Source organism: Mirounga angustirostris, unplaced genomic scaffold, assembly GCF_029215605.1.
Source record: "Mirounga angustirostris isolate CCGP_5_RB_7025 unplaced genomic scaffold, mMirAng1.0.hap1 SCAF_1, whole genome shotgun sequence".
NCBI classification, from domain to species: domain Eukaryota; kingdom Metazoa; phylum Chordata; class Mammalia; order Carnivora; family Phocidae; genus Mirounga; species Mirounga angustirostris.
In genome coordinates, this window is record NW_026991709.1 from 74,329,658 (window position 1) to 74,355,368 (window position 25,711).

Below are 25,711 nucleotides of genomic sequence, written 5' to 3' on the forward strand. Positions count from 1 at the left end.
CTGCATAAGATAGTCTAAGAAGCCTTGTATTTTATGGTGAAATAACTTTTAAATTAAAATTAAAGATTTGAGGGAAGATCTGCAATTCCGAAAGTGTGAAAATGTTCTTGTCAACCCCTTCTAAATCATTCTTTGTTCACTTAATATTATACATTATAAAATATGAATTCCAATACAGAAAATATCTTATTATAAAAAATTGCATCCCAGTTTCCTGCATAGTTGATTAGCCTATTGTGGTTTGCATTGTTGGTTTGTGTTTGTTTGTAGGAATGCATTCTTTATGTTATTGATTTATTGATTTATTTATTGGAACGCATTCTTTAAATGATTCCTGTTTTCACAGAAGACTGAGCATACCTTTCTCTCCATGTAAGATTTTCTTTCATCTGTTGCATCTGTACTTGCATGCAGATTTAGTGATGCTACAGGTATTGATGGAAAGAATCAGAGAGATTGCTTAGTTGTGTCACCTATGCTGTCCGGAGTTCTCCCTTGATCTGTTTCTTTTTCTATAAAATGAGGTGGCTGGAGAAAATAACATGAATGTCTCCTGTCAGCACCATCCATCCAACTTTTTAAAAAATTGAAAAATTATCAATTGAGGAGGATAGATTCAGTCCCCAATTAAGTTGAATAGCTATACATGGTTCCACACGATGCAGCCATAACCTGGACAGCTGTCCTGCAGATGTATGACCTTTATCATGGGTTTGTGGTAGAAGGGCAGGGGCAAAAGTGTGGGTTCAACTGACAAAAATCCTTCCTTCACCATTTCATGGAAAAATAATTGAGAAGTGCTCTCTCTGCAGATGCTGGGTCAATCAATGTCCGATGTAAATCCATACACACACACACACATTTATACACATGTATATGTACAAATATATATGCCTATATATGTATGCATAATGGCATTATGTATAACACACATATTGAGGGTGAAACATTTTGTCAAATACTTTTAGAAACTGAATTCATACATTTAAAATATCTTATTTTTTCTTAAGATAAGCAACTGCACACACTTTTTGATATATTGGTTTTAAAAATAGTTTAGATATACAAAATAATAAGACTAGAACAAATCTATCTGGATATCCAGTCCCTGGCATAAAATTTAGTTAAAAAATATCAATACATTTGAACCCACTGTGTGCTTTCCCTGGTGGAGTCCTGCTTTCCTTCAGTACCAGTACAACAAACCTGAATTTAGCATTGTTTATTTCCATGCAGTTTTCAAAATATATTTTTTTATATATGTATACTTAAACCATTTGTAATATTGTTTTGCATGTTTTTAAACTTTTTTTTTAAAGATTTTATTTATTTATTTGACAGAGAGAGAAATAACGAGAGAGGGAACACAAGCAGGGGGAGTGGGAGAGGGAGAAGCAGGCTTCCTGCAGAGCAGGGAGCCCGATGCGGGGCTCCATCCCAGGACCCTGGGATCATGACCTGAGCCGAAGGCAGACGCTTAACGACTGAGCCACCCAGGCGCCCGCATGTTTTTAAACTTTTAATAAGTGAGAGCATATACTGTTCATAACTTCTGTGTACTTTTCCTCCCTAATATTATGGTTGTGAGCTGCATATGTGGTGATATATTTGCTTTCTATCGTTCACTTTCATTTTTGTAAAGTATCTCTTTGCATGAATATACCCAAATACATTTATCTGTTCTCTTTTTGGTGGATAATTGTCATTTCTATTTTAAGGCAGCACAACTATATTTCTTATAGATGTTGAAAAGACCTTCCCTAACCATCCTTTATAAAATGACACTCCTTACCTTGGCCCTCTTTATTCTGATATCCCCCCTTTTTTGTATTCATAGCTCTTATAACCACCATACACACACACACACACACACACACACAGTTGCTGTTTGTTTATTTTTTATCTTCCTTTTCCTCCCAGGAGAATGTAAGTTCCATGAGGGAAGAGATTTTGTTTTGCTCTTTGATGTATCTTTAGAATGATCTCTAATACGTTCTAAGTACTCAACAAAAATGGAATGAATGAACTAATGTCCCCTTGTGTATATATACAAAAGTTTCTGAGTCATTGGCTAAATACTCCACCCACCCAAATATTATTTTAACTTTTTATTTTGAAATAATTTTAGACTTCAGAAAAATTACAAAGTAATACAGGATATTCCTATATACTTTTCATCCAGTTTCCCCTAATGGTATCATTTTATGTAACAACAGTAAAATTATCAAAACCAAGAAACTGGGATGCCTGGGTGGCTCAGTCGTTAAGCGTCTGCCTTCGGCTCAGGTCATGATCCCAGGGTCCTGGGATTGAGCCCCGCATCGGGCTCCCTGCTCGGCAGGAAGCCTGCTTCTCCCTCTCCCACTCCCCTTGCTTGTGTTCCCTCTCTCGTTGTCTCTCTGTCAAATAAATAAATAAAATCTTTTTTAAAAAAAGAAAAAAACAAGAAATTGACACTAGTACAATACTATTAACTGAGCTATAGATTTAATTCAGATTTTGCCAGTTTTTCAATTAACATACTTTCTTCTGATTCCCCAGTCCCCCCCACATATTTTCACTGAAAAAATTTCCAATGAAAGCAAATAATTTTTATCTATACTTTTTCTTAGTGGGGATGAAGGGTAAAAATATCAGAGGAGGATTTAAATTCTACTCAATTTTTAAATAGAAAATGATAAGCCTCTAAGATGTGAAAATGACTTTTCTTTCTCTACTTTGTGTGGGCAGGAGTAAATGCATTTGATTGTTTGAAAAAAAAATCTTGTTACTATGAGCATCTGTCAGAATTGTGCTGTTCCGTTCACTAGACATCATTAGGTCCAACCAACCTTATCGTGGTATCTTGCACTGAATTGATAAAGACACCTGTTCTTTTGTTCATGAAGAAAAGACTAATTACATGTAATTGAGTACAAAAACAAATGGGTTTGTCAGCAGCAACAGATAAGAATCTCTGCAAATGTAATGATAACAAAAGATACAAAACTGTTGGAACACTGGCACAAAAAAGACAATTGCAGTTTGGAAAGTATTAATAGGAATATTTTACATAAAATTAGAAAGGTAATTATTCTGCTTTACTAGTTGCCATAGGAGAAGATGCATTTGAAGAGGTCAAACATGCTGGGGTGGAAACAATTAAGATATTATAACCAAATGTATTGTTCTCTTTCCCTCTGAACAAAATATATGAACAGTGATTTGAGTATGGAATGAGCTGCCTGATAAATTAGTACAATGGTGAAACTGGAGATATTCAATCAGATGCTGTACTGGCACTTGTGGGGGTTTCACAAGAGGACCCTGTTGGTGTGGGAAGGGGGAAGAAGGTGGTGGTGACTGAGGTAGTTTCAGGGCTCAGTGGCTTTTAAGGTCTCCTTCAGCACTGAGATTTATTTTTTAAATTTTATTAAGGTTTTTAATTTTAATTCCAGTATAATTAACATCTAGCGTTATATTAGTTTCAGGTATACGATACAGTGATTCAACAATTCTATACATTACTCAGTGCTCATCATGATAAGTGTACTCTTTAACCCCTATCACCTATTTTACCCATCCCCCACCCACCTCCCCTCTGGTAACCATCAGTGTGTTCTCTGTAAAGAGTCTGTTTCTTGTTTTCTCTCTCTCTCTTTCTTTCCTTTGTTCATTTGTTTTGTTTCTTAAATTCCACATATGAGTGAAATCACATGGTATTTGTCTTTCTCTAACTTATTTTCTGACATTATACTTTCTAGCTCCAACCATGTTGTTGAAAATGGCAAGATTTCATTCTTTTTTATGGCTGAAGAATATCCCATTGTATGTATATTCCTCATCTTCTTTATCCATTCATCTCCAGAGGCACATTTAGTTGTGGAGTTTATTCTGCCAGTCTTTGGGTTGTTTTCTGAGTTATTTACACTTATGTGTTAACTAGTTGTATCCATGGGATGAGGTGAGCCTAGGGTCCTTCTACTCCGCCATCTCCCCCAGGAATCCCAGTCCTGAGATTCTTTTAAAAATTATTTTGAATAAGTATGATAAGTATACAGTATAAAACCATAAAGGTGCAAAAGCGTATGCTGTTGAGAAAGAGCAAAACAGTCCCTGCCAGGCAGGAGCTGACTTGGCAGTCCAGCAGGCCTTGGGGTACTTCTTTTGAATATAGACAATTTCACAGAACACCCAATCAGAAAAGGCCACTGTGATTGTGCTGGATCAAGACAAAAACACAACCACTCTGTAATCATGTCTGAACACAGGCAAAAAGAAGGATGTTGTCCAAACTACAAAATGATCAAATATTTCTCTATCCTGGCTTCTATCAATGGCTGCTTACTAATTCACCAAACACAGCTTTAACTTGCTCTGCTCTTCTTGTCTTATAGATAATATATATGTATTTTTAAAGATTTTATTTATTTATTTGACAGAGAGAGACACAGCGAGAAAGGGAACACAAGTAGGGGGAGTGGGAGAGGGAGAAGCAGGCTTCCCGCAGACCAGGGAGCCCGATGTGGGACTCGATCCCAGGACCCTGGGATCACGACCTGAGCCGAAGGCAGACGTTTAACGACTGAGCCACCCAGGTGCCCCCTTATAGATAATATTTATTAACTTACCCAATCATACAATGACACTCACTTCCTTAGAGCATCCAATTGGGAGTAAATCTACATTTCTTTGAGCCCTCCCTAAAATTGCCTAACCCAGGACCAAATCCTCTAAGTTCTTTCTTACACCCTCTTACTAAGACATCCCAGCTCGACCATGGAGTGCATTTTTCCTCCTTGCCTTAAGTCATTAAACCCAACTTTGTTCAACCATGGGTGTGTTTCTTTCCCTGGGAGACACTGACATAGTCAAAAACAGTTTTCTGTTCTTCTTCTCTCTGCCTCTGGCCACATTTCTTGGTATTCTTCTGGAACGTAGTCTATGCATTTATCAACATATACAATGCTCTATGTTTATATTGATATCATTTCTCTCTCCATCATCTAACATTATTCAGTATCTTTTTAAACTTAAACTGTTGTATCTGAGATTTTTCCATATTAGTATGTATTTATGTGGAATAATTTATTTAACCTAATTCTCTGTTGAAGGCCATTTCAGTTCTTATATTTTGCTAATGCAAACAACACTATAAAAAAATCCTGGTACATGAGTAATTTTGCATGTGTACAAGTGTACTTACGGGATGGATACTTAGAAGTGGAATTCCTGGGTCAAGGGTATATGCTTTTTTAATTTTGAAAGATCTATATTGTTCTCCATCATACAAATTTACATTGAGGATGTCTATTTCCTTATATTCTAGGTCAGCACAATGTGTTATCAAACTTCTGGTTCTTTGTTACCTAAAAACATAAACATTATTTGTCTTATTATGAGTTAGGCTGAGCACTTATTCATATATTTTAAGAACCATCTTCACTTCTTTTTCTATAAAATATCTGTTTATATCTGTAGGATATAAACCTACATTTGTAGGAAATCTATTTATATTTTAAAAAATCAGCTCTTTGAAAAAAAAATCAGCTCTTTGTTATATGAGTTGTACGTTTTTACTCATTTTGTTGCTTGTCTCTGAATTTACTTGGCCGTGCTTATTTATTTTATTTTATTTTATTATAAATATGCTTTTACACCCTCAGCTTTTCTTTCCTGTTTAAAAAGCCTTTATTCATTCCACGATGATTTTTTAAACAATCTCCTGAGCTTTGTCTTAATAAATTATTGTTTGACTTTTGTGCTTACTATTTAATTAATATGGAATCTGTTTCTTGAGATCTTTTGATTCTAGACCTCTAATATTTTATGTTCTTGACTACTGATTACAAATCAAACACAGTTTATTCAGATTTTATGAATAAACTAAATTTCTCATGAGTTCAGCATAAAGAAACATTTCAAAATGGTCGGTATCTGAGTTTCAGAAATCCAATTGGAAACTTAAAAATGTAGTCATCCAGTTATGTTTTCTATACAATACCAAACATATGATGTTTTGATACCAGCCACAAAGATATAGACACAGCCAAAGCCAACAGAAGTTCTGTATTGCTAAACTACCAACAGAAACATGATCCACATGGTTAGTTGGGAAAAATTATCAAGGACATAAGGGATGCTGTGGAGAATTATAAGGAGGTTTTTCTCCCTAACCAGGGACCTTCCTGGACAAGGAGTTTATCTCTTACACCTACTAGAGCATACACATTATCGTTTTCATGGGAAAGTAAGGGCTATGCCATATCCAATTATAGGGATAATATTTTCTTCTACTATCATTATCCTTTAAGAATATGTCATCAATTTGTATGTGCGAAATCACACCTATAAGTTGGATGAAAAGAAAAAGAAATGTGTGTGTTATCCTGCTGATTTTCTTTAAGCAAGATTATTTACATAATCTTAAGCAATAGTGTGGTAATGTTGTTATTCTTACAGTGGCATATTTTTTCAATATCAAAATTAATATTTATCCTTAGCTTATGAATGCAGTTACTTCATTTGATATTTTTAATAAAGAAAAAATGCCTTTTGATTTTAATCGCTAGAAGAAGAGTAATGAACATTTGTTAGAGATTTGTTTTTGTTGACTATGCTTTAATTTTAAAGAGTATGCTTCCAGATAATATTTGTGGAAAGCATGAACAAGAACCAATTATTTCCTTGAATAGTTTACCCACTCACATAAAATCACAAGGGAATAACTTTCTAAACTTTTTGTAACCTTGACCTCTTTCCTTCTTACTAGTCTTGTATTTCTTTTCGATCCTAAGACTTCTGTTCTCATGTGTCCCTCTAGTCAGTAAAGGAAAACATGAACCATATGAAATTATCCTTCTCCCCGGTTGCTCTGTGACTGTTTATGGGCATATTTATAGCATATTTATAGGCTGTATGCATAGTGGTTAAGAATCTTACAGGAGTGGGCGCCTGGGTGGCTCAGTTGGTTAAGCGACTGCCTTCAGCTCAGGTCATGATCCTGGAGTCCCTGGATCGAGTCCCACGTCGGGCTCCCTGCTCGGCAGGGAGCCTGCTTCTCCCTCTGACCCCCCCCCCCCCCGCCATGTGCTCTCTCTCTCTCATTCTCTCTGTCTCAAATAAATAAATAAAATCTTAAAAAAAAAAAAAGAATCTTACAGGAGCTACTTAACCAAGTGTATTCCTAGAAAGAGCTGAGGGCTGAGATTTTCTTTAATCTATTCTTGGCTCTGTGAGGTAACCAGTGCGTTGATCTTAAGCAAATCACATAAAATTTCTCAGATTTAAATGATATCTGATTGTACAAAATGAGAGGGACAGAGAATCTCTCAGATTTTAGAAGCCTTTCCGTTCTCATGTGGAAGGGAATGTATGCTCAGAAAAACTGACTGGCGTCTTCCATTTCCCATTTCAGAACAATACCATTTGTTCTGAAAGCTGTATCACCAGCAGGAAATCTTCAATTTACAAATCCCTATGTGATATCCTCAAGGTGTATATAAGGATCTGGAGAGTCATGCACGTAAATGATAGAACCAGAATTTGAATCCAGGCTATCTGACCTAAAATTCTGTACCTTTAGCTTAGTTATTTAACCTCTTCACAGCTTAATCCCCTCATTTGTTCAGTGGGAATGATAACAGAATTTACATCATAGGGTTGTTGTGCAGATGAAATGGGTTGATTCATGAAAAGTACTTAAAATTGTGCCTAAAACACAGTAACTCCCAATAAATATTGTTAGTTGTTGCTATTACTATTACTATTACCTTCATCCACATGGATGAAAGAGTACTTGTTTACAAGGAGCTCATAGACAGAAGCCATTTCAACAAGTAGAATCCTTAATGGCGGCCGCTGATGTTACGCGAAAGAGTGTGAAAGTGCTGAGCTGGGGGATATTGAAGAGTACTCTAAGTCAGTGATTCATACAGTGTGTAGTCCCCAGACCATTTCCGGCATCAGCATCATCTGGGAACATTTTTGAGCCTCACGCTAGACATATTGAATTATTAGAATTCTGGGCTGTGGCTCAGCAATCTCTGTTTCGACAAACTCTCTGGATGATTCTGATGCGCTGCAGTAGGTATGACTAGTAACTCTCCTCTGCCCCAGGATTTGGAATGTTCACTTTTGCTGATTAAGGCAATCTCTGTCTTGGGACTGCCACACATACTTCTACTGGTACCTGATTCCTAATGTATTGGGAAAGCATGGATTTGTAGGCATCCTGCAAAGCATGATGAAATTCAGACTTTGTAGTGTCTCAAACATGTGTGAAATCAGTTATTTTTGAAGTTTTTTTTTAAGTTTTCTAATAGCCACATTTTTAAAAAATTTTATTTTAATTCCAGTGTATTTAACATACAATAGATGAATGGATAAAGAAGACACACACAATGGAATGAATGTTGTATTTGATTTAGACCCAGAGAGAGTCAAGAGTGCAATTCTAGAAAGATGTATAATCAAACATAGGTTTGGGGGAATTACACAAATGTTACAGGTGAGTCTATATCTTGGACATTTTACACATGCTAATTACATTTACGTGGAATGACTTACCCAGTCTTATTCACTGGCTTTGCTGATAAGCCACCCTTACCCTTTAGAACCCTTCTCAACTTTTTTCTTCTTTGTGTGAAGCCTTCTCTGGCTTTCCCTGACAACTGCTACTCTTTCCCAACACCCCCCCACTAACTCACTTCACCCAACTCTGTCTGAACCTCGTGTGTACATTTACAGCTGCACAAGTCACATTAGACTGCAATTCCTTATCTACATTTGTATTTCCCCTCTTAGAGTGCAATGTCCTTATTTGCCCTTCTGTGGAGCACAGCAATGGACAGTTTCCAAGATCCCAAACTGGAGGGCTATGGCAGATACGTTTCATTTAGTTGGCACACCTCATGGTGAAAAAAAATGAATGTATTCAAACAGTGGATGTATCTGCTTTCCCCCACATTTTCCTCCTGCCTGCCTCGGCCCTGAAGAGGTTTGAGTTTGGCGTACCTCTTACTCAGTGTTGTAAAATCAAAATGACTGAATACACCTTCAAATGGAGAGTATCAGCCACTTAAATATCACTAGTTGTAAGTCAAAGTGACTTGGGCTGTGAGTCAGATAACCTGGTTTCCAGTCCAGGTCCTGGCCCCATTTAGCTGCATGTTCTTGTTTAAGCTTTCTGTTCCTTGGTTTTCTACTCTGTAAAAGGAGGTGTTTGGAAAAGATTATCTCCAATATTCCTGAAAGATCTGAAACTTTGAAAGCCTACAGATTGGTAATGGATTTTGGTTTTACCTTTGAAACCCTTGAAATTTTTCCTTTAAACACATCATTTAAAAGGGCAAAATTGTAAGAGTGGGTAGTACAATAATTTTTGCAAAGAATTTGAAAACTGTAGCAAATTCACTCTGCCTTCAAAATATAACAGAATCTGACCACTTTCAATACCCCTATTGCCACTATGTAGACCAAGCTGCTCTCATCTTTGGACCTTTGCAATAGCCTCTTGACTGATCTTGTCAGTTAAAGCTTTCCCTCTTCAATCTATTATCCACAGAGTAGCCAGACCCAGTTACAACATGGGTCAGATAAGTCAGTTCTCTGTTCAGTCTCTTTCATCATACATCGTTAAGGGTAAAAGCCAAGTTCACTTTATGACCGATACGGTTCCACATAATCCTGCCCATTATCTCTTGAACGTTTGCCCTCCTTTATTTCGACTAGTCATCCTGTTGTTCCTCAAACACAACAACCATGGTCTTTCCAGAAGCCCTTGGTACCAGCATTCCATGTCTTCCTAGCATGTTCTTCTTCCAAATATCTAAATAGCCCCCTTTCTCATCTTCTTCCTTCCTTTATTCAAAAGAGAAGCCTTTTCCCATGGAGACCTTTTGTGGTTAGTCTATACATTTCAATCCTTGTCTTCAATACTTCACTCTCCCTTGGCAACTTGATTTTGTTCTTCCTCCAGAACACTTGCCACTGCCTTATATACTTACTTATTTTATTCTGTCCCTCCTCCACTAAGACATTCCCCATTTATATACACCACAGAATTTCCTCATTCATACTTGCTTATGTTATGCTTTTCATTAATTGTATCCTCCTCTAAAAACAAGATCAACAGCCTTTTGTCTTTGAAAACTTTTTCTGATTTCTTTAACTGGAAGTCCTGCTTTTTCCTCGGTATACATTGTACCTCTCTTAAGAAATGTATGCAGTTTCATCTGTGTAAATTTATTATGTGTGTGACTTGTTTACTTCCTTTAGGTTACAAGTTTCTTGAAGTCATCGACTATGTCTGATTTATCTCGGTATTGGCATGTAATAAGGCCTTAATAATAGGTAATGCCTTAATAATGGATATGGGTAGGTTAATTTGTAGTAATAATAGTATAATCACACTACCATTTAAATTGGAAAGCCTAATTAGAATAAAAGCTCCACAGGGGCAGGGAGCTTTGTCTGCATTTTGCACTGCTGTTTCTCCAGCACCCAGAGTCATGTCTGGCACATATTAGGTTGTCAATATTCGTTGAATAAATGAATGCAAGTGAATTCTCAGAATAACTCCATCAAAAATGAATATGACTTTGTTGAACAACACCCAGCTTGAAGGATTAATGCAAATTGGATCACGTTTGCATTTTGTTTTGAGAATGACAGACAATTTAAGAGACTTCAAAGGATGGATAAGAAGTCATTTTCCATTATGAAAATAGGAAGAAAATTGAGTAGGCTTAGTCTGGAAAAGTGAACTGTATAGCAATAATAGTAAAAGAAGACACTCTTGCACAGTTTTAAATATATCTTCAAAGCGTTATGTGAATATATATTCATGGTGATAATTACAGAGGCATCATTTTCTGAAAGTATGTAAATGGTACATTTACCTATGAGAGAGGGAGCCATTGCTTTTATTATTCAGCCAGGACCAGGAGCTAAATTTAAGCTTATTTTGCAGGGAACAGAAACCATACACTGAGGTGCTTAAAAAGTAAGAAAAAAAGGGGGGTGGGTTCCTTGAAGTAGTAGAAAGGGTTTTAGAGTTGTGATAAATTAGAGATTGTTAAAAATCTCCCTGAAATTACCTGCTTCTGAGGCTCTGAGATGTGAAGTTGATTTGGTCAAAGGAGAGTAAGGAAAATTCAGTTCCATTATATCTCCCTCCTGTGTTCATTCCTCAATACAAATTATTGCTTCAGAGATTAAGCAGGTTTGCCTACATTCTCAAACTTAATAGAGATAGTAATTAATGGCAGTGGGATTTCTTATATGTCTCTGGTTTGATTAGGTATCTGGTTTATAGCCACCAGTTTATTAAGGAATTAATCATACCTTTATTCTCATGTGGATGGATATTTTCCAGGGCATACTACCATGAACTATAAAAGAAGAATTATATATTTTCCCTGAGGGATTTGGAAAAAATATGAGTTTGCAGTATATCAAATAATAATAGCTAATGTTCACTGAGTAATTTTAGAAATTTTATTCATTTAAGTATCACAACAATTCTATAAAACAGGTATTATAGTCATGCCCACTTTGAAGATGAGTAAACTGAGGCATAGGGAGTTTAAATAATTAGCCCATGGTCACACAGATATTAAATGGTAGACCCAGGATGTGTACACAGCAAATTTAGTTCCAGAGTTAATGCCTTTACCCACTCTACACTGAATTTCTTTTTCCTGGTTAATATTTCCCAGTGCATAATAAACATTCCCTTAAATCATAACACTACATTTTCTCCCAACACTTTTTAAAAGTATTAAGAAGGAAGTATGATTTACTTGTAAAGTATTATAGTGGTTTACTTTAAGATGGTATAAACACTGAACTTTGAGAGGATTTTTCTTCAATATGTTTGGTATATTTACATTGTAAATTAAAGTATTTTTTAGAAATAGTAAACCATTATACAGTAATTTTTACATTCTTAATCTGGTGGCCCGTTTCGTGTATCTGACTTGGGAAATTTGAGGTGTGTAGGATGTGTGTGTCTGTGTGTGTGTATATATTTCCATGTATTATTCAGTAGCCTAGATAGAGTGGTACTGAGCAGGCATCCCGCCAAGATCTAGTGAGGTTGCACTTAGTACATCTGCTTTTCCTGACACTGAGACAGAATGTGGAGCACATTCCCATGTCAAAATATGTCTGTTCAGCATTACTAAGCCCACTCTATAGTATTCTAATTGAATTTTTAAAAATATCTTAAAGAGAACTTCTCTTTGCTTCCTCTTACTTAGGTATTGCCAGAATACATAATTTTATTGTTACTTTAGTATGTAGCGGGGACCAGTTATGATCCTCGAGGAAGCAGTGTGGTGTTGTGAATATCCCATACAATTTCAAAGACAGACCGTTATGGAAATTAACATGCATTTCTCCATTTACCAGCTGTATACACTTGGTCAATTTGCTTAGCACTTTCAAACCTTAGTTTCTCAACTGTAAAATGGGAATTATATGTAAGGACTTAAAGTATATAATATCAAACTTACCCTCATGGAAGAGAGGGCTTTGGGAAGTCTGAAGAGGAGAAATCTATGCTGCCGGAAGTGTGAACAAGAGTAATTTCCGGGAAGGTATAGGACTGAGCAGAGCCATGAAGAATTGCTAACAGGTGTTCTTGGTGCCTCACATGCAGTTTCGACACTCTGCTGGGCCCTAGACCCAGCCTTCTCGTCTTTAAGGGAATTTGATTGAAGTTGAATCTGCATAGGATTCAACCCCACTGCACTTGGAATTTCCCTCAAAGTGGGTAGGAATGAATACAGTTACACATGGTCTTTTCTCAGTCCTTTGAATCTGCTGGTGATCTCAGCAGGGAAAGTCATATCAAGATGCAAGGGAAGATAGTCTACTTCCCACCAATGTCAAAATCCTCTGGAACAATGCCTCCCCAATTTTTGGACATTAGAATCACCAGGGTGACTTTAAAAAAATCTGATGCCTGGGTCAATAAAATCAGATTCTCTGAGGATGGAACCAAAGCATGAGTATTTTAAAATAACACAGATGATTCTGAAGTACAGTCAAGTAAAAGAAGAGTGACTTCTAGAACATTGCTTCTTATACTGTAGTGGGCATCAGAATCACCTGGAGGGTTTGTTAAACTACTGGTTTTTGGGCCCTTACTCCCAGAATTTCTGATTCCAGTAATCTGGAAGGAGGGCTGAATGTTTGTGTTTCTAACAAGTTCGTAAGACCACACTTTGAGAACCACTGCTCTAGAACAGTGCTTCTTGAACCTTACATGCATAGTGATCATTTGGGAATCTTGTGAAAATGCAAATTGTGATTCCGTAGGTCTTGAATGGGGCCTGAGATTCTGCCTTTCCTGTAAGCTGCAGGAGATGCCGATACTGCCCACAGCAAGCTCTAGTCTAAGGACTGATGAGGTTCAATAAGCATCATCTGGGAGCTGGTAAGAACTACCCCCAGACCTATTGAATATGAAATTGCTTTTTTAGCAATGCTGCACATTGCAATCATATGAGGAATTTAAAAAAATATTGAGGCCTAGATCCAATCTTGGAGATTTTTATTTAGTTGGTATGGGTATGGCCAAGGTATCAGAATTAAAAAATAAACAAACAAACAAAACTCCCAGAAGGTTGTAATACGCAGTAAAAAACTTTGAGACAGAGTTACACAATAAGATATTATTTTAAAGTACACTGCAAATCATTGCTGTCCTTTTATGGAATGTTCCTTTTGTATTGTATTGTATTGTATTGTATTGTATTGTATTGTATTGTATTGTATTGTAAAAAAAAGCTGGAGATGACAAGTAAATGGCCCCTCCTGGGTCCACAGCAGACATCACTAAATTCTTTTGTTTTTGTTTTGTTTAGACATCACTAAGGTTTTACAACAGTCATTGTGGCCTAGCCTCAAATGTCTCCTTAAGACATAGTTTTGGGCAGCTGCAGCAAAATGATTGGAGTTTCACACACGCCTGCCATATGTATGCTTCATCTTCATTAACACCAACATATATTGAGGGAGAATTGTGTTCTAGTTACTAAGTTACAAAGATGATTCTCATACTATCCTGCTTTCTAGCTGCTCCTAGAATAATAGACAAAATTGAGGTTGAACCTTCATGTAAATTAAACTTAATAATGCCAGGTAGCACTGGTACTGCCAAGTGATTAGAAAAAAAATCACTAAATTTCAGAGATGGAAGAGATCCCCAAAAGCCATGGTGCTCAGAGAAAGTGGACTTTAAACTGAGCCTTGAAGAATAGGAACAAAATAGGTGAGCTAAGATCAGGAGAACTGCATTTCAGATAAGGAGGCACAAAATTACCAAGTGGAGAAAGCTCCTTCCATGTTGGGGACAAATTAACTGACCAATGGGTCTAGCAAAGAAATTATGTGGAGGTATCACAGGACCATATTTTAGAGTGCTAAACAACACGTAAGGAAGTTTACACTTTATATTTTAGGACATGGGGAACCAATGAATGTTACTGAGCAATTGTAATCAAATGATAGGTGAAATGTACTTTGGAAAAATTTTGTACGTAGGGACAATGGGAGAAATGAGCTGAAACATTTTAAGGTAGAGAATACTGATCCTATTATTTTTCAAATTCTTTGTTCCCCCCCTAAAAAATTATCTTAACCACATTTATTTCTATAGATCCACTTAATATTTTTGGAATGAAGCAGAAATATAATTTATATTTACATATTATATCATATCATAGATATTATATAGTATATATATGTATACATGTATATATATATTAATCATGATCAGTAAATATAACATTTGAGTGTCAGTATAACTTGAGTGGAATCGTGCATGTTTCTTTGTGGCTTTTTCACTGACTTCTCACTATTTAAATATAATTGCTCATCAGTATTGTGTGTGTAAATTTTCAAAAGTGCTTTCTTGTTTTGGTAATTAACGATAATGAAGTGCAAAGCTTTGGTTGTGCGTATCTAAACCATCTCAAGCAAGTTAGCTTTTGTTGTCTGTGTGTAATTTTAACTGAGAGGAACTAAAGGTTTTGTTCTTTCTGAGTGGGGAATTTCTGCTTGCCTGACAAATTCCTTTTAAGGCTTCCAAATCTATTTATTGTAGTTCCATTTTTTTTTCTCACTTTCTTTACAACTACTTAGATTGTAGTTGCTAGAAATTCTCTTTTATTTCTCAAGAGCAACAATATTTTATAGCCTTACGGCCACCAGAACCTAGGTTCACATCCTAGTCCTTTCTTGGAGGATTTCATGACCTTGGGAAAACCACATCTTTGAGATTCAGTGCCCTTCTCTGTAAAGATGGTCGCAGAGTTCACATGTGGAGTTATTTTTTTTCTATTTTATAGACTTTCACCACTATGATTGCAGATACCAAGTCTGTCTTTTACATCAGTGTATTACAAGTGCCTAGCATAGTGTCTGGAATGTATGTGATAAATTAATGAATAAACCTGACAGGCCATAGTGTCAATTTTGGTGTTTGATGGAAGATTTGTGGAAGATGTAAATCTAAAACCTTTGAAAACATGAGAGATTTCTTGAAGGATGTTTCTGCCCTTTGATCTGGACTGACACCTGTGCTGTTCAGAGTTCTTCATGTGGACCGTAAGACAAGTCTGATGAGTAAGACAAATTGGTTGCAATGGATGCAAAGGATGAGCAATGATGGGCATTTGCTTTCATTATCGATAGTGACATGCTCCATTTTTCATCTTAAGGAAAAAAAAGAAATCACATTGAATTGACTTGTTAATTATGCAAGTTTTTGAACATCTCTGAAGTAACACAGGAAAGGTTTTATGATGATATCAGGTTTAAAAGCAGTGGCAGGATTCTACTAGCTTTTGTCCAAGAAAGGGATCATCATGTTGCTCATTTTCACTATGTTGAAAATTCATAATGTTTGCTATCGGCCAGTGCTTAAAAGAACAATTTTAAGTCTCTAAGCCCCAAACCACTCATCAGTTCCATAAGTCAGTAAATTCAGTGGAGAAAATAAATCAGGCAGTTGGATTTTTTGACCAATTGTTTATAAAGTAAGACATCAGACTGAAAATACTAAATCACTATAACCTAAAGTATGTTGATTTTTACATTGTTTTCATTGTTTCATTTTAAATGCATAATTATTTTTGCTCACTGAATCTTAAATATATAAGATGAAGTACGTTGCTTTTTTTTCTGCCATGACATCTTAAGAAATTTAAGTTAAAATATGAAATAATGATGACTCAAGTGTCCCTTACCCCCACCCCCATTGTGAAAGCTCTAGCCACATCAATAATGATACTTTGTACTTTACTTTTATAGTTTAACAAGTATTTAAAAAATATTATTTTAACTCATCATCATATCAAGTCAGTGAAGTATTCAGAGTGGACACTAAGGCTCAGTGAGGTTACATTACTTCCAGTCACCAAAGTCACAAAGCCGTTAAATGTTAGAACTAGGGCTCATGACTGAGAGCTATGTCCTCCAAGTTCAGTCTTCATCCTAGTCTTGTTTCCTTAATAGCTAAAGTAGGGACTATCATATCTTTCCCTTAAATTCTGGAAGGAAAGCTATTTTAGGGCGTTAAGTTCAAAGACCACAATTGTTTAGGCTTCTACTGTGCAATGTACCTTGGATGAAAAAAATGTATTTCATCCTCTTGAAAAATTCTTGGTTTGCTGGGAGATTCAGGCAAACATATAAATATGAAAAAGCAATGTGGTAAGTGTTGTGTAATGCTGTGGAATTAGGATGAGGCAGCAATTAATTTGCCTGAATGAATACTCCATTGTACCATAATTTATATGACCACTTTTGTGTTAGAAGAGTTAAGAGCCCAGACTATCTATCTCTTAGTTTGTTGACTATTCTATAAGATCAGTTTCCTATTGAAAATGAAGAGGGGGAAGAATTGACCTTAGTAAATGATAAATAAAGGCCAGAAATAGATATTATTTTCATGACTAATGTAAAACCAATTGAGTGACTTACAAATGTTATCATAAATACTATAATTACAAATATTATTACAGGAGACTATTGGATTATAAGGAAAAATAACATGGTAATTTTAGGTTCAGATTTTTGTAGGATATGATATTCACATTCTAATGAAGTATCTTTATTGAGAACATTTTGATGTGTGGGGAATGATAATTTTCAAGACAATCTGATATTAAGAGTACACAGATTATAAACCCAAATATCTCAATTCTCTCTCAGTATCTTCCACTATAAATTTAACCTGGATTTTCAGTGGGTCACAAAATGCATGCTTTCCATTGCCCATTCTGCAGGTTCAGCTCAGAATTTGAAAACATGACTATGCTCTTTTATACCTGTTCACTATTACAAGCAATAAGGAGGCCATCCTTACAAGTTGCTTGAGAAGATACTGGTTTTACCTGTTGTAAAGAAGAATTCATAAGGAACTTTTTTTCCCTCCCTCCTTTCTCTTTCTTTTCCTCTCTTCCTCTTCTTCTCCTTTGCACCTTCACTGGTTGTCACAGTAAGTGTTCTCTGATGTTTTGGGTTGATTGCTACCTTTTTTTGTCATGGGAATTATTTTTGTGGGTAACAGTCAGGTAGAAATTAAGTTGGATAAGAACATAGCACTTCTACAAGGTACTTTTTTCATGTCCAGTATAATTTTATAAGAGATCTAATATCTTGATTGTAACAGATTTCTTCAAACTGTTCCTTTCTTCTTCATTCCTTCTAAAACCTGCTTCACCATTCACACACACCAGCCCCATGCATCCTATGCTTTTGTCCTCTCAAACTCTGTGTCATGTAAATTATCTGGCTTTCCCTTTAGATTCCATATTTAAATATATTCTATGTGTGATAAACATTGTCAGTTTTTTCTTGCATGCTTAATTTTCTTGCATGCTGGAAATATGATCAAGAGAAGCTATGCATAAGCAAGCTTAAAGAGAAACCACTGCTGATTCATTTATTTATTTGGCAAATATTGAACAGCAGCTTATGAGACCAGGTTGCTATATTCTAGGCAACAAGGATAACAACAGTTTCCAGGGCCTTCAAGTTGCCCACAGAATAGTAGGAACCTCAGGAAGGATTACAGATGAAGGTTTATCCCCCAGGGACCACATCTGTTGGCTACCTCACTATTTCCCCATCATAAGCACAACATGTGGCATATACTAAGTGCTCAATAGATATTTATGGAAAGAATACATATTTTATGAACCAGAGACATTATAGAGGTATTTACAAGATACCATATGAGAGTTCAAATGGCTAAGGCTATGGAATCATACCCTGAAGTTTAGGATGGCAATTTTCATTCCCTTCTTTATTCACTTGGTACCCAAAAAAGAAGTTAAAACTTTTTATACCCTGAAATAAAGCCAAGTAGTGAGATACTTATTTTAAAAGTGACATTTTACATGTCAGAATGCCTAGCATGATGCCTGAAAAAAAAGTAGGCATTCCACGAATATAATCTTTTTAGTTTTTCCTACCTCATGTGTTACTTTTCTTTAATTCTCTCCTGCCACTTAAATTTCAACCTGAGACTGACTGAAATTTTGTAGGTCCTAAAACTTACACAATTTTAGGCATTCCCTCTGAAAAAACAAATATAGCATGATGAAATGAAAATTAGGCACAAAAGTGAGTAGGGTGAGAAAATAAATCACAAAAGATTAAATTTTAAAAAACTGAAAGTTACCACAATGATGGTAGAATCTAGGGAAATAAGATATTTTAATTACTTGATGGATTTAAGTCTATACATTTATTTTCCATTATTTATATGTATAATCTTTGAACATCTTTTCATATGGCAACAATCTTGTAATTATTTCCTGAAAAAAATAATTCAGTCTTTCCTGTGGCATAATTAGTCAAAAATTATCCTTTATAACTTTAATTTATAAAAGTTTATTTTAGCTTCACAGCTCATCATTGGTAATATCATGTATTACATGTTGAGGGTTGTTATCAAATATGAGAATTTTGGGTTGTATGGTATCAGGGCATTTCAAATCCATCACCTACTTCCCCCAGGAAATAACTTTTGCTAGTCATTTATACATTATTACAATAATGCTGTGTATCCAGCAATCACATAGACTCCACTGCATGCAACAGCAGTGTTATGTCTCATGTGACTGGGGTGGTTGGCCAGGTAGCTCTGTTGATCTTGTCTCAATTACATATCTGGGGGTCAGCTATCTGTCAGTTAATCTAGAATTGCCTTGGCTGGATTACTGAAACCACTTTATTTTGCTCTAAGTGTCTTACATCCTCTTCCTGGCACCAGTGGGTTAGTCTGTGCATGTTCTTCTTAATGCAGTGGCAGAGGAGAAATGAACAAATGGGAATAAATGAGCTCTTATTCAGACTCTGCTTGCATTTGCTAACATCCTCTTGGCCGTAGCAAGTCACATGGTTGAGCCCCGTGTCCAGGGATAGGACAGAATATTGTTCTAGAGCATTGCATATTTATATGGCAAAGCATCTAAATTGAAGAAAAAGTAGAAAACTGAGTGTATCAATGCAATTCATCTACTAGATCTTTTTTTACCATTTTCCTTTATTACTTAAAAAAAAAAACTTCTCTCTTGAGGTATATTTGACATACAAAAAAAACTTGTACATATTTGATGTATACAATTTGTTGAGTTTTGATATATGCATACACTCATGAAACCATCACTATAATCAAGGTAATAAACATACCCATCAATTCCAAAATTTTCTTTATGTCCCTTTGCTTTTCCTTTTTTTTTTTTTTGTGGGAACACTTAACATGAGCTCTACACTCTTGACATATTTTTTTAAGTGCACAATTTAGTATTGTTAACTATAGGCAGCGTGTTGTACAGCAGATCGCTAGAACTTAGGCATCTTGCATAACTGAAACTTTACATCCTTTGAATAACAGCTACCCATTGGCCTCTCCCTGTAGCTCCTGGCAACCATCATTCTATTCTCTGCTCTCATGAGTTTAATTATGTTAGATACATCATGTAAGTGGAATAATGCAGTAGAGTAATGCTAGGACTAGCTTATTTCGCTTAGCACAGTGTCCTGATTCACCCATGTTATCACATATGACAAGATATTCTTTTTTTAGAATGCTGAATAATATTCCATTATATGTATATGCCACATTGTCTGTCTTCACTTATCCATCCATGGACATTTAATTTGTTTGTATATCTTGACTATTGTGAGTAATGCTGCAATGATCATATAAGTCCTTGAGATCCTGATTTCAACTTTTTCCATATATCCCAGGAGTAGGATTGCTAAATCATGTGGTGGCTCTGTATTTAAATTTTGAGGATTCTCCATACTATTTTCTATATTGGCTGCACCATTGTACATTGCCATCAGTAGTGCACAAAGTTCCTTGTCAACACTATTTATTTATTTATTTATGTAATAGTGGCCACTTGAACAGGTATGAGGTGGTATCTCACCATGGTTTTAATTTGCATTCTCTGGTGATTAATGATGTTAAACATTCTTCATGTACCGATTGGTCATTTGTACATTGTCTTTGGAGATGTGTCTATTCAAGTCTTTTGCCCATTTTTTAATTGGGTTATTTGGGTTTTTGCTATTGAGTTGTAGAAGTTACTTATCCATATAAGACATTAACACCTTATCAGTTATATAGTTTATACCCATTTTGCAGGTTACCTTTTAACTCAGTTGATTGTTTCCTTTGCTTTGCAGAAGCTTTTTAGTTTGATGTAGTCCCACTTGTCTACTTTTGCTTTTGTTGCCCACACTTCTGGTGTTACATGCAAGAAATCACTGCCAAGACCAATGTCAACAAATTTTTCCCCTATATTTTCTTCTAGGAGTTTTATAGGTTCAGGTTTTATGTTTGGATTTTTAATCTATTTTGAGTTATTTTTGTGTATAGTATAAAATAGGGGTCCCATTTCATTCTTTTGGATGTCAATATCCACTTTTCCTAGAACCATTTGTTGAAGAAACTATCCTTTCCCCTCATTGCCCTTTTTATACCATTTTTCCATGTGATTTGGTGATTGAGTTTTGTATGGATTCCAAGAATACTAACTCCATTATTTCACTTCTCAAAATATAAGAGTTAGATTTACATAAATGTTTAGAAAGATATTCCTTTTGGAAAGGACACGATTGAGAAAATGCCTGAATATCAGATTTGATGCTTGGACTCTCTTTGGCTTATGATGATAGTCGTCAGCAAATGTTTACTGGGATCCTGAATATAAATAGCAAATATACTACTCTGTTTATTTTCTCAATCTCTCTCTTTGTCTCTGTTTCTAGCTCTTTTTTTTCTTCCTCTCCCACTCTCTCCTTTTCTCCATATTATACAAGTGTTGTTTAGATGTGTTATTTGTTTGGAGAGCTTACAATCTAGCTGTGGTTAGGACAGAAACTTTTTTTTTTAAGGAAGAAAATTATAAATTGTGGTGAAAATAGTCTAGATTCAGGACAAGGGCAGTTTAGGAGTGAGAGAAAGCACTTGGTATTTGGTGTGTCATTTCAAGCATGGCAGGGGTTTCAGTATGAAGATATGGGGAGAAGAGCATTCCAAGCAGAGAGAATAAAGTAGGCAAAAATATGGGGTTAAAAAGTAGGAAGAGGGAGATCAAATTATTAGAAGCCATAAATAAATATATTAGAAGGAATAGTATCATGTAGCAGAAATGTATGCTGTGTGTACATGTAATTTTTACTATCAGGCTGAGATGTTTTACGTTTTTAGTTTCTTTTTTATCTTAAAAAAAAAGCATTTTTATTCCAATATGAAAACCACAAATTCTGGAAATGTCTTTTCATGACTCTTATGATCAATAACATTTATTGAATGTAAGATATGTACATGTGACTGAGGTAGAAATTACAGAGACCTACCCTCAGAAGTCTTTCGTTTTAGGGATGGAGACAAATGTGAAAATAAATGACTATAATACCATGTTCCAAATGCTATTATAGATATATACCAATGAATTACGCAATCATGGAAAAGGAAACAGCCATCTCAGAAGAGTTTGGGTAAACCTCATGGTGCAGTTGAGTAGTGAAGACAGGTTTTTCAAAAAGAGAGAACAAAAGAAAAGAAACTTTAGCCTCACTAAAGATCATGGGCGAACTTAGGAAACGGGGAAATTCTATAAAGCCAGTTATGGTGACTGGAATATGTAGCAGGTGATCAACTTCCAGATGCTATTTGAAGCCAGATTGCAAACGGTGCTGAGGGTCAGGGTAGAGACTCTGTGTAGTACCTGGAGGTTGTAAGCAGGGGAATGGCATGATGAGAGGCAAGGGGCTTGAACAATGGTGTGGCCCACTTCGAGTAAGGCCTGCGGCTTTGAAGATGGAGAAGAAGACTGGAGATGTGGGAGGAATTCTTGTGCATAGCAAAGGACTCCTGTGAGCTAGAGCCTGTGTGCTACAATGAAGATCAACAATAGATAAGGGTACATCATTTGCCACTTTTCAAGATTTTAAGAGGCAGATGCGGACCCTCCCAGAAAGAGTAGTGTTTCACTATACTACTACAAAGTTCCATTCCAAAATGTTTACTGATTTTTTTTTTTTTTTTATGGACTTGCTAAATCTCCCAAAGCATACCATCTAAAAGCCATTATCACTTTCCGGTTCATGTATGACTTTCACAGCTTCTTGCTTTTGTCCCTGCCTGGCTTTAGTAATTTTTGCGCTCTCCTCAGGTATGAACAGCTTTAGAGTTGCTTTGTTATGACAGTTTCAGATAAATGGACCAGTGTTCTTAGCATTTGTCCTGGGAAATCTTTAGGTTGGAAAGATGTTTTGAACAATTTTGAATTTCATTGTTCTTTCTCATAAGAATTTTCGTTGAACTTGATACTTTCCAGTAGCATTTATTTACCATGTAGAAGCACCTTACATTTAGTTGGTCCCTTACATATTAACTCTGCTTTCTTTAGCAATCTCTGTCAGCAAGGATTAGGGTTGTTTCTGCATTACACAGACTAAAATAACAAGGCCTTATTTTTCTCACATAAAATCCAGACCTAGGTAATTGAATGCTGGCCTCGTGCCATTGCCCCACAACCGTCCTCTGAGACCCAACTCCTTCCAGCTCACCTGTCACCACTCCCTTGGGGGTAGCCCTTGTTTTCATGATCTCAGATGATCCAGCCGCCACCCCACCCCCCATCCCAGTCCAAGCAGCCATAAGGCAAAGGGTTGAGGAGAGGGTAAAGGAAACCTAGAAGCTGTCTTTAAGGAAAGAGTCTTCAAGTGTACAGAGACCTTTCTGCCAACATCTCATTGGCCATTACTGAGTCCATAACCACTGTCAGCTGCGTAATGTGTAGAGAAACGCAGCTAAGTAGTCTGACTTCGTGAAAAGACAAGAATGGATATTAGAGGAAATTAAACTTAAAAAGGAAGAAGGAGGACACACGATATTTTAGGCAGATAACTACATGAGAAAGCCAGAAAACCATTGTTCATGTGCAGTTTCACTTGGGTTACCTCTCTGAACCTGTTTGTCCTTTTAAAAATTAGGATCATCATTCTGTCCTAAATGTTCCATAGTGTTGGTGGTTGAGGGTCAAATACAATGATGAATTGAACAGCACTTTGAAAATTAAGTATTGCACAAAAATAATTAAGTGATCTTCTGAATATAAACGCAGAGGATATTAGTGAGACAATGTCAGTTGTTAGATCAGACCTTATGGTAACCTTATTTGAGAAGCAAGAGAATCATAGATTAATGACAAAGAGCTCTAATATCAAGGCAACACCTCTCTGTTTATGAGACACTTTCAAGCATATGATAATGCATTTGATTCTTCTGTAAACACGATGCAGTAAGGATGATTATGTTCATTTTACAGATAGGAAAATTAAAGCAGAGGTTAAATGAATGACTCCGAGCCAGGTAGCTTCTGAGTGGTGAGTTTAGAAACTATGTTGTCTGCAAATCTCACACTTTTTTTGTAATCTGTTGCTGCTTGAATCTTTGTGCGTCACGCGTCTTGTTTTCCATTTGGCAAAGTTTAGATCTCTAAGATTAGAGTGACAGACATTCAGACATTTATCCCTACTTTATCTATATAGTGTTCATTCTCATTTCTCCCTAGTATGAATCAAATTCAATTTACCAGTCCCTTTCTGTACACATCCATTATCCTCCAGAACCACCTAAAGTCCTGTCCCACCAAAATGTTTTTCTGTACTTGGCTTACCCAAATTCTGCCCTTTCTTTAAGTGTCAACCTGGGTCCCATCTTCCATGTGAGACATTTCCTGAATATTTCAGGCCACACAGATCTTCCATTTTCCTGAACTTCTGTAACATAGAGAATATATATAGAATGCATATATTATATTTAATTATAGAAATAAATTATACACTGTATCAGATTATTCCATATGTCTTAGCTTTCTCTCCCTAACTAGACTTTAAGGTCTTATACTTCTTAAGTTATTTCAGTAGCACAAGGACAGTGGTAAGAACATAGGAACAACAAAACCAGTTCAGATTCAAATTGAGCTAGCTAATAATCTTGAGCATCTCGTAAGATCTAGTCTCAACTTTCATGACAAATGAGGAAACAGGTTCAAGGAGGCAGAGAGACTGGTCCAGTGTCAAGCACGTCTAGAAATTAAAACCTGCTATAGTAAACCTGTGGTCTCAGTCTTGATCCTCTACAACTATCAGCTGAACATTTGACTGCCAAATACTGTGTGTGTGTGTGTGTGTGTGTGTGTTGGTTAGCTTACCATCCCAAGTTCAGAGAAGCCGGGAATAATCAGTCATTTCAGGTAGCCCTTGGGTGGATTTTCATACATTTTACATTCAAAATTAAGAAGATGACCAGAACTGATGGACATTTTATCAGTAGAAAAGAGGGATAAGGACCTCCAACTAAACCAGGATGTTAAAGTGAACTACAGATATATGCTCTTATGCATGCAGCTGTGAGATATTTAGTCCGTAGCCATGTTGTCATCTATAGAGCCTATATGATTACTTTCTTCCCTTATGTAATACGAATTCTTTCAGGGAAGGGGCAATGTTTTATGCTTATGCTCATTTTATAATCGCAACGGTAACTAGAGTAATGCTAGGGAGATATAATTCATAAAAATATATTGTTGGAAGATTATTATCTTCTTGTTTTTCTCTCTGGTATTTGAGTACCTTCTCCAAGTAGACATGTAGACTGTTGAATATTTTCAGTGATGGACAACCCAAATATTTAAAGACTACAAGCTGGTTCCCATTTCATCTTATGATATTGAATTAATTTTAACAAGTTAATTTTTAATGGTTTTAGTGGTTTTGTGCATGTCTATATACATACCTGTGTATATATGTGTGTGTGTGTATTCTGAGATATAAAATATATCCATTAGAGCTTAAGCTATCAGTTATTGATCCGTCTATTTATATATCTACAGTTACATGTAAAAGAATTAAGCTATTAAAAGAAATGCTCTCATTCCACCAATGTAGCTAAGAATGAGCCAGTGATCTTTATCTTCTGTATTCAAGACAATATTTAGGACCACAGGGAAAAATCTGAAAACAAGACACTCTGGCATAACTTACAAAGATCATATTTTTTTTCTTTTTTTTTTATTATGTTATGTTAATCACCATACATTACATCATTAGTTTTTGATGTAGTGTTCCATAATTCATTGTTTGCATATAACAACCAGTGCTCCATTCAGTACGTGCCCTCTTTAAT

General features: G+C 35.9%; 1 protein-coding gene across 3 annotated transcripts in view; it reads left to right on the forward strand.

The window, feature by feature from the left end:
* The window catches only part of FGF12 (fibroblast growth factor 12), a 576,324-nt gene that overhangs the window by 365,598 nt on the left and 185,015 nt on the right, over positions 1-25,711 (forward strand). The gene's annotated exons all lie outside the window — the stretch shown is intronic.